The following is a 10,705-nucleotide window of genomic DNA, read 5'->3' as shown; positions in this document are numbered from 1 at the left end:
CGTGCGACCGAATTAAAAAGGTGTACATCTGTTTTTGCTATTTTTTTCTAACTCAATCTCTCATGCCTCTTTTGAAAGCTAGAGCAAAACTCCAAAAGAAAAAACACGCGTGCACGTACAGAATAATCAACTGCCCAAAAAAAAAAGGATCCGTCAACTCTCTCTCTTAAATGGCTCCGCTAATCTCTCATGTTTTTGTTTTTTTTTCCTTCCTGTTCAATCTCTCATGCCTCTTTTTTAAAGCGAGAGGAAAACCCCAAAATATATTCTGTTTTTCTTTGTGGCTCAATCTCTCACGCATATGCCTTCCCTTCATCATAGCGGCATCATCTGAGCGTTGTCGAGCAGGACGAGATCTTCATCTGTTCCCTCCTGCAGGGGTGCTACCATCGTCCACACGCACGGGCCTCCTCGGTCGGCCTCCTTTCTCAGGGCCTCCACATGCCGCAGTAGTACAATCAGGTACATGGTGATCTGTTTTTCTGCGAGCGCTCGAGAGAGTGCTGTAGTACAATTAGGTACTTGCGATCTTTATTTTGGTGGTGAAAAGATTGTACGGGTCAGTCCAGTTGGCAGAAACGCCGAGCTGGACCATGGCGATGATTGCCCTAACAATGTCGGACCTTCTTCTGTCTTCCCTGCTATGCTTTCTCATGTTTTGTAGCAATGTGTTGTACTTTGCAAATTCCGCACGGCAGTAGGAAGGGGACAAAGTTGACCTGAGGCAGCTTCCAATGGATTGAGGTGACCAGATCGGATGTGGATTGGTTTCCTAAGTAATTAACGACGCGTTTGTTTCGGAAGAATTGTCACGGTTTCCGACTACCGCGCTTTCTGAAACGGCATCCAGCATTTGGTACGCCAACAACGTATTCCGTAGCAGTGTCTTCCGATCCGGAGGTTCACAAACTCGGAAACACCCAAATCGCGGCTGATTACAAAAGCGGGAGTGGGGCGGCCAAACCAAGCACATCACGTATTCCTAAAGAAGAAAAGGGAACCGGAGCTTCCCGGTACCTTAACTGAAGACGTTACCTGAGTAGCAACCAAACGTGTCCTAAGCTTTTGGAATACGGTGAATTAGCAATGCAAACAGTAGTGGATTAAGATCTGGGAAACGAACACTTGAGGCCACATGTGTAGATTCAACACCACTTCCTCCTCTTCATGTGCTTCCCAAATTCAACACCATACCATGGGGACCGTGGCAAGAATGCATCTCTATGTTGTAGCATCCTCCAAACCCAATTAGGCCAAACCCATGACATGTATGGACTGCGGCAATGTTTGCCATCGGGCGTGACCTGGATGATAGAAAATAGCTGTGTTTAGAGGAAGTACATAATGCATATACACACCTTCCCGTATTCCTACCTAGGCCTTTCTACACATTTATATGATTGAAAAATGCGCATCAGTTCTTTGTACTCGACTGATTTGCGAGTTACCGCTTTCTGTATTTCTTCTTCAATTGAGTGGTTTATGTCAATGTTGATTTACGAATACTGTTGTTGTAACTTGCAATATATTCCTTTTCAGGCTTCTGTTGTTTCTATGCTAGCAATTCAGGTGGAAGGATAATATAGTGTACGTCATCATCTTTGTAAATAAAACCGCTTTGTAAACAAAGGTAAATATATAACAATTCGAAGTTCCATTACGGCCAACACATTGAATACCAAGTACCAAGAACCATCTTCTATGGGAAGTTGGTCCTGCTCCAGCCAGTTTAATCTGCAGATGCGTATGAAGTGGAATCTATGGTGGTCATGCTCCAGCCCCTTTAATCTCAGGTCCGATATTTTCTCATTGTCCCATGCATTACCTTGATGCTACTTGCTGATACGTATATGGAATTGATGGATAGGAAGGATTGATGTATGCATAGTTAGATACTTGACGATGAATAGATGGAATAAAAAGATGCATACATAGATAATCAGATTTTCAGTATAATTACCACCCCGTGTCATCTAGATCATGCCTCAATCAGAGATCACACAAACTCTTGATGATCTCAGTTGAGCTCCCTGGTATGGTTTGAATCGACTAATGCAGTTTGTTTAGATTTAATGTTGCTGCACTTCCACCACATGTTATTGCCAGCCAGCTGGTTTGTTTTGTTTGTAGTGAATTAGGCAACTGCTCAAGTCATGAAGATGAGTCTAGCACTAACGTAATGTGAAGTGAAGTGTTATGAAAGAGTTTTTTTGACTATCGAAGTTGATGTAAATTTCGTTTCTTTATCTTCTATATCATTGAACTGGTGGCTACTTGCAGGAAGAGGTGTCGACCGGTCGGGGTACTGGCAGGTGAGTGAAGGTCACAACAGGTGTGTGCAACATGATCAATGGGCTTACAAGTTCATATATGTAAATATTAATTGGATGTTCCCAGGGGAAAACTTTAAAGGCGTTGTGTTGCAGTATGGCGGTGTGCCCACATCGCCAAAAGTGCCGGTTATTTCTCCTTTCTACACGATCCAGTATACGCGCATGCCGATAGTTCAGAACGTTCTGCAGTGTCTCAAATTATAATATGATTTTTTGTTTCCCAAATACTACTGCAATGCAGACGTTAGTTGTGCTGTAGCCTGGACAAATAAAATTAGTAGTTGAAAAATGTATTATCATTAGCCTGGACAAATAAAATTAGTCTAGCTTAGATGATACTAATTTTACCTTCGGCATGGTCATATTTTTTAGGATATGGACTTCTGATGTCCAATAACAACACTCAGTTTTTTCATCCATGTTTGATGAACCTGGTGTGTCCTTTTGTTAAGTAGGGATGTATGCTTCTACTCATAATTTGTAGATTCTTATTCCTTTGGGGTTACAAAGCCAGGTGACATTTAACTATGCAAAACTGTTTCTCCTTCTCATTGAAAACAACAAGTAATATTGCTGCATGTTGAAAACAGCGAAAATTGTTTCACAAATTATTATTAGGTTTCTGGTAGAACTATATAAGTCTTTCCAAAAAATAATATATTAATCTTGGCCACTCTATTTCTCTTTCTTGCTCAAGTTTTTCAATAATTTGTAAACAAATATAGTCCATTTTGTTTTTACATTTCCTAAGGTAGTGTGCATCACATGGCCCAAGTTATCCACCACGATGCATCTGATATGTATAACCATTTGAATATTTCATAGCACCCCGACTTGGTTTATGAGATTAGAAAAATAAGTGGCTGATACCTGGGGATTCAAGGAATTGAGTTTTCCTTTAGGAAAATAGAAGAGATGATACTAGAGGTGTATTTGGACGAAAATAAATTCATTATGTTTGTGATGTTTAGAGTTTAAAATCGTCCAACAAATTCGACTTGGATAATTAAGAATGTGTACGTAGGAAGAAATCATGTGTTTCTCGACAAACAAACATGACAGAAACTCATGGGCTCATGTTTAGTTATTTTTTTGGAGGGATGTCATGATTATACACATCATGCTTCTCTGTACATATTTCAATAATTATGCACTATATATAGGAAAGTATCGAACAATTTTGTTTGTTTGTTTTTGTTCTAAACTTAAGAATATTTTTTGTTCGCACAAATGTAGTTTCATTTCAAAAACATTACTGACAGTAAATTTATATAATTAATACACTTGGGAGACTTAATAAATGTATGAGCTTCTTCCAACCCTAACAATTCTTCGGAAAAAATTGTTTTTGGGAGATATTTGCACATGCTGAAGAATAAATTAACATTTTTTAGAGCAAAGAAATCAAACTATAGTGTTCTTATATGACATATAAAATATACTTAAATATAAAATATATGATTAAAGAACAAAGTGTCATTTTTCAAGTGTAAATTTATAATTCATAATTAGTTCCTCTTTTGTTTCTAACAATATTTACAAAAAAAACTACTAAGCTATTTTCCAAACTACTAGCCCGTGCGCACGCACGGGTTGACGACTAGTATAAAAGAATTAGTTCCCGAGCGGTCAAAGGAATGCTCACATGACAGCCATGTGGCCAGATTTTTCTCTATCAAATTGAGTTTTAGATTATTTGATCAAATCAATGAGTGTAGGGCCTTAACTGATCACTTCCCGAGTTGTTGGTCTAAAGTGTGCAATCATATTAAGTTAATGGATTAGTGGTGAATTTCACTCAACATACAACAAGTCAAGTGGTCTTTTCTTCAATAGGGACTCATGATGTAATGCTTCTCCAATAAATGGCGTGCTTAATTGATCATTTTAGTGTACCATTAAGTTCCTTGACGACACTCCCCACTATTTTGATACAGAAAATGGTATGGGACATTGGGATTGCTTATCTCTTATGTTATTTCATATTGTTGCAGATATATTGACGATTCTCATTGAGCTTGCCAAGGAAATTGGTCAAATCCGTGGGGTAGTGCCACATCTAGTGTACACTTGCCCATCCTATAATACACTAATGACACAATCCTATACATGGAACATGACCTTCAAAAGGCTTAAAACATCGAGTTAGTGGTTTCTGTATTTGAGCAACTTTTGGGCCTTAAAATTAGCCTCCATAAGAGCTAGTTGGCTTGTTTAGAGGTTGGCCGGGAAGCTGAAGTTCGATATACCAATTTTTTTACGAGCATGTCCAATTCCCCATTCACTATTTGGGGATTCCAATTCATTATCTGAAGCTCGAGAATGCAGTAATCATGGTAGAGAGAAGGGAGAAACACATTCTTAGTTGGAATTAAAGGAAAGTTTTTGTCCTTTGTGGATGGTTGGTCCGTATTAACTCTGTGCTTATCAGGATGGTCTTGTACATGTTGTTTTTCTACTAAATTCCACTACGGATTATGCAAATATTGGACTATTTTCAGTCCAGTTTTTTTTTCGCAGAGAAGTGGAGAAAGGAGAAGGTGCGGGTTGAAAAAAAATGGGATGTTGAGGCCAAGAACATTGCATTTCTCCTTAAATTATTGCTTAAGCTTTGTCTTCGCGAGGAAGGTGTATGGTAAGACCTCTTGTGAAACAACTACGCTCGTTCTAAAACCATCTCTTGGGTTAAATGGAAGACTCTCATTTTAGGGCGAGCCCAATGAAAATGGAGAGTTTTTTTCTACCACTTTGGAAGCTTCATCATTAAAGACATCTCACAAATTAGAATTTTGAAGGATTAGTGGCTAGACAAATGTTCCTCTCAGTGACCGATATCCTATTTGGTATTGTCTATAACAAACAAGATACCTTTGAGCAATTCTTCAGTGCCTCACCCACAACGGGACGTTTAGGACGACCTTGCTTGGGCCAAGATGAGACATGGAAAACACTTCTAACTTGGTTTGAGGTTGTGCAGTTGTTACAAGAGTCAAAGACGAGTTTCAATGGAACCTTGGTAAAAAAGAATGTTTTTGGATTAATTTGACGCACAGTGCAATGTTTCGGAAACTTGTACCTGCAGGGCAAAGCACCACAGCTTCATCTTTATTGAAACATAGATATAAAGATATACAAAGGTGATTACAAGGCCTCGGCCGAAAGAGAAAACAAAATCTTACTTACAGAGGGAACATGAGAACCAAAAATAGAAAATACAACCAAAGGGGGCAAATAGGAAATCCATCTCAATAGAGCATCCTTATATGTAGCCTTGATCCTATGTGTAATCAAATAAATATCCCAAGTGAATCCCACTGTCCACCTAGCAAAACGGGGCTTTTCATTCAATAATATTTTTCCGTTCCAGATTATGCATATATTCCACCAAGCTGTGAAGACAACCTCAGCAAAAAAAAAAGGTTTGTCAAATTATTTCCTGGCCTTGCAAGCAATCTCACACTTATCAGAGTTATCAGTTCAAGAGATCTGCATGTAGTTCCAAACTCTAGTACTGAAGTTGCACTTGAAGAACAGATGATCTCTATCCTCCCTAGTGTTCATTGTGATATGCCAATTACTACCTCTGTCCTGGTTTATTGGTCTCCATTGTATTCTGTGCCAAATTTTGACTATAAATTTAACTCATAAAATATTTATGCATGCCACCAAAAAATATATCATTGAAAACTATGTTCAAATACGAACCAAACGATATATTTTTTGTTGACATGCATTAACATTTTATTAGTTAATTTTTTTGTCAAAATTTGGCACAAATTACAAAAGGGACCAATAAACCAGGGCGGAGGTAGTACCAATTAACGAACATAAAAATTAAATATCCCTTCGAAAGTAATTGGTATCTTCGCGGAAGGGTGATTTCAATAACAACAAAAAACAAGCTTGTGAAGCATATGTAATTTGTATTGAAGTAGACAATGTTTTTTATGTCAAATAGACGGAACTATATATGAAGCACATTTACTTTGATTACAAATTTGCTCGGGCTACATGGTCAATCATCCTTTTTTTAATAAAGGGTGTTTTTATTAAGTCTTTTTTTGCGAGGTGGGTGTTTTTATTAAGTCAAATGTAGTATAAAGCGGATATAAAGCATGATGAACGACACCCGACCTTTACATAATTAAAATGCATGCAGCCAAACACAACAGTCGAACAAACATATAGTAAAAGACATTAATGTATCTGCAACAGTAGAGTTATATAGTACTGACACTATGTCTATGTGGAAGGAGGTGGTGGGCCGATCCAGAGATTATATTGCCATCTACGTTGGGTAAAAACCTCCCTGGCACCCCCTCCAACTATATACGCGCCGTCTTGAAAATCGGTTGGTATTTTATTTGATGCAGCATAGATCACATACAAAATGAGTGTATACAGAAAAAAAAACTGCAAAGGAGAAGAGTTTTCCCACTAAAAACCAAATCATTTCTACTGGTAGCTTCTAATTTGCACCTGTCACATAATGTCAAAACATGGTTGGTCGTTGGCTACCTGGCATTGATACGAAACTTAGAACTCCAATCCTAGAGGCATCGCTAGAGCGTGTTTGGTACCCTGTATATAGGCCAATCAGGTCCGTGTGGGAAGAAAATGGCATATTTGTTTATATACATTCATTGTTTGGCCCGTAAAGCACAGACTTTAAAGCACCACCCAGCCAGGCCCGCTAGGAATGATCAAATCGACAGTTTTCAGCAAGCCAGATTGAGGTGAGGCACATCGAACGCACATGGTGGACCTTGTTGCACCTGAGGAGACTTGAGGGATGCGAGCTTTATACCTGCTATGTTCTTCTACCTTCATTAAGCTCGTCTCTAATCTTCTTTCTTTGTCGTCCCTTCTAATCTACACAACAATGCTTCGATTCGAGATAACCTCTACATGAAAAAGATGCACCATCAATGTTATGGTTTCATTCAAGTCACCGGTTCGTAGTTTCTTCAACCGTAAATGCTCAATTTCGTGTTCATGTTTGAAGCTATTTTGGACACATTTTGTTAAATTTGTCGTGCATGGTTGATCGTTTGAAATTTCCTTTGACCAGTTTCTTCATCTTGCAATTTCGCATGACTTTCGTATTGCACATTTTCTGTTTCGACGATCGTAGACTAGATGTAAATTCTTCCTCGTTAAAACATACATATTCATATGTGTGATGTGTGCTAATAACAGACCTTAATCTCGGTCTCCAGTCCTGTGTCCTGCTACACTGACGCCACTGTTAGCGTTGTTCCTCTCGGCCTCCTCTGTCGTGTGATGTTGCGCTAGCGCCACCTCCGGGGTCGTTTCCTCTCAACCTCCTCTCCCGCGTCCTACTACACTCGAGCGGTCGTTTATCCTCTATGTCTTCTATTCCATGTTCTGCTACACTGAAGCCACCGCCGGCGTCGTTCCTCTCTAACTCCCGCTCGCATCCTACTACACTGATGCTGTCGTTAGCTTTGTTCCTTTTGGCCTCCTCCTCTGCGGCCTCTTGCACTAAGAGCAACTCTAGCAGACACCATAAAACCGTGACCCGCATAAGGCGTTTACAGTTCGATGAAGAACTGTTTTGCGGGTCAAAATCGTGCGTGGCAGAATAGAACCCATATATGAAACTGCATAATTTGAAAAATACTTTCGCGAGAGAAATTGCAACCACACTAGTTCATCACATACTACATTATCATCCATAGTTCATCATCACATACTACATTATCATACATACTACATTCTATTACTGCTACTAGAGGGATGGGGGATTCGTGGCGGCGATGCCGAGATCGATATACCAAAATGGATGAGCTCACGGCTGAGGACGACGCGGTGGAGGAGCTCAGTCCTCGTCGGAGCTAACAAGATCGATGAACTTCGACCTCTACTTCTCGCGGATGCGCCGTCACTTGTCGTCCTTCTCCTTCACGGCAAGATTGGCCGCGACCGCCTGCTGGAGGATGAGGTCTTTGACCTCGTCGTCGTGGCGCCGGCGCTCCGCCTCCTCGCGCAAGCTCCACTCGGCAATGGCGGACGCCACCGCGTCGAAATCGACCACGAAGCATATATTTGTACCGGTGCCACATGCTATCTGCAACAGTAGAGTTATATAGTACTGACACTGTGTTATGTCGAAGGAGGTGGTGGGCCGATCCGGAGATTATGTTGTCATCTACGTTGGGTAAAAACCTCCCTGGCACCCCCTCCAACTATATATGCGCCGTCTTGAAAATCGGTTGGTATTTTATTTGATGCAGTGTAGATCACATACAAAGTGAGTGTATACAGAAAGAAAAACCTGAAGGAGAAGAGTTTTCCCACTAAAAACCAAATCATTTCTACTGGTAGCTTCTAATTTGCACCTGTCACATAATGTCAAAACATGGTTGGTCGTTGGCTACATGGCATTGATACGAAACTTAGAACTCCAATCCTAGAGGCATCACCTAGGGCGTGTTTGGTACCCTGTATATAGGTCAATCAGGTCTGTGTGGGAAGAAAATGGCATGTTTGTTTATCTACATTCATTGTTTGGCCCGTAACGCACAGACTTTAAAGCACCTCCTAGTCAGGCCCGCTAGGAACGGTCAAATCGACAGTTTTTAGCAAGCCAGACTGAGATGAGGCACATCAAACGCACATGGTGGACCTTGTTGCACCTGAGGAGACTTGAGGGATACCTGCTATGTTCTTCTACCTCCATTAAGCTCGTCTCTAATCTTCTTTCTTTGTCATCTCTTCTAATCTACACAACGATGCTTCGATTCGAGATAACCTCTACATGAAAAAGATGCACCATCAATGTTATGGTTTCATTCAGGTCACCGGTTTGTAGTTTCTTCAACCGTAAATGCTCAATTTCGTGTTCATGTTTGAAGCTATTTTGGACATATTTTGTTAAATTTGTCGCGCACGGTTGACCGTTTGAAACTTCCTTTGACCAGTTGCTTCATCTTGCAGTTTCGCATGACTTACGTATTGCAAATTTTCTGTTTCGATGATCGTAGACTAGATGTAAATTCTTCCTTGTTAAAACATACATATGCATATGTGCGATGTGTGTTAATGACAGACCTTAATCTCGGTCTCCAGTCAGGTGTCCTGCTACATTGACGCCACTGTTAGTGTCGTTCCTCTCGGCCTCCTCTGCTGCGTGATGTTGCGCTAGCGCCACCTCCGACATCGTTTCCTCTCAACCTCCTCTCCCGCGTCCTACTACACTTGAGCGGTCATTGATCCTCTATGTCTTCTATCCCATGTTCTGCTACACTGAAGCCATCGCCAGCGTTGTTCCTCTCTAACTCCATGCTCCCGTCCTACTACACTGATGCCGTCGTTAGCTTTGTTCTTTTTGGCCTCCTCCTCTGTGTCCTCTTGCACTAAGAGCAACTCTAGCAGACCCCGTAAAACCGTGACCCGCATAAGGCGTTTACAGTTCGATGAAGAACTGTTTTGCGGGTCAAAATCGTGTGTGGCAGAATAGAACCCGTATATGAAACTGCATAATTTGAATAATACTGTCGTGGGAGAAATTGCAACCACACTATTTCATCACATACTACATTATCATTCATAGTTCATCATCACATGCTACATTATCATACATACTACATTCTATTACTACTACTAGAGGGAGGGGGGATTCATGGCGGCGAGGCCGAGATCGATATACCAAAATGGATGAGCTCACGGCTGAGGACGACGCGGTGGAGGAGCTCAGTCCTCGTCGGAGTTGACGAGATCGATGAACTTCGACCTCTGCTCCTCGCGGATGCGCCGCCACTCGTCGTCCTTCTCCTTCACGGCAAGGTTGGCCGCAACCGCCTGCTGGAGGATGAGGTCGTCGAACTCGTCGTCGTGGCGCCGGCGCTCCGCCTCCTCGCATAAGCTCCGCTCGGCAATGGCGGACGCCACCGTGTCGAAATCGGCCACAAAATCTTTGGGCTCGATGACCCCTCGTCACTCGATCACCTCCGGTTCCTGCTTGACGGCGATGACCTCGATCTCCACCGGCTCCTCTGACCACTCCCTCTTCACGAGGAGAAGCCTCGCGCCGGAAGAGGAAGAGATCGCGGCGTGGGAAGATCTCGCGGCGGAGGACGAGCCCGCGGCCGAGGAGGGCGTACGCCCGCGCCGACGGTCGTATTCCTCCGTCTCACGAACGAGGAAGCTCGGCAACGGTTCGAGACTTGTTCGTCCAGTTCCTCGCCCCGCGCTTCCTCGCGCCATCCAAGCAGACATGCCGCTCGCGCTCGGGGCTGCCGCCCCTGCCGGAGCTACTCCCAGAGCCGTGGCTGAAGCTCCGCATGCAGCCCCACATGTCTTTTGGAGGTGGAAGGGGCTCACCATTGGCGAGAAATGTAAGGAGGGGA

This window comes from Triticum dicoccoides, chromosome 1A (genome assembly GCF_002162155.2).
Source record: "Triticum dicoccoides isolate Atlit2015 ecotype Zavitan chromosome 1A, WEW_v2.0, whole genome shotgun sequence".
Taxonomy (NCBI): Eukaryota; Viridiplantae; Streptophyta; class Magnoliopsida; order Poales; family Poaceae; genus Triticum; species Triticum dicoccoides.
This window is presented reverse-complemented; position numbering follows the sequence as displayed.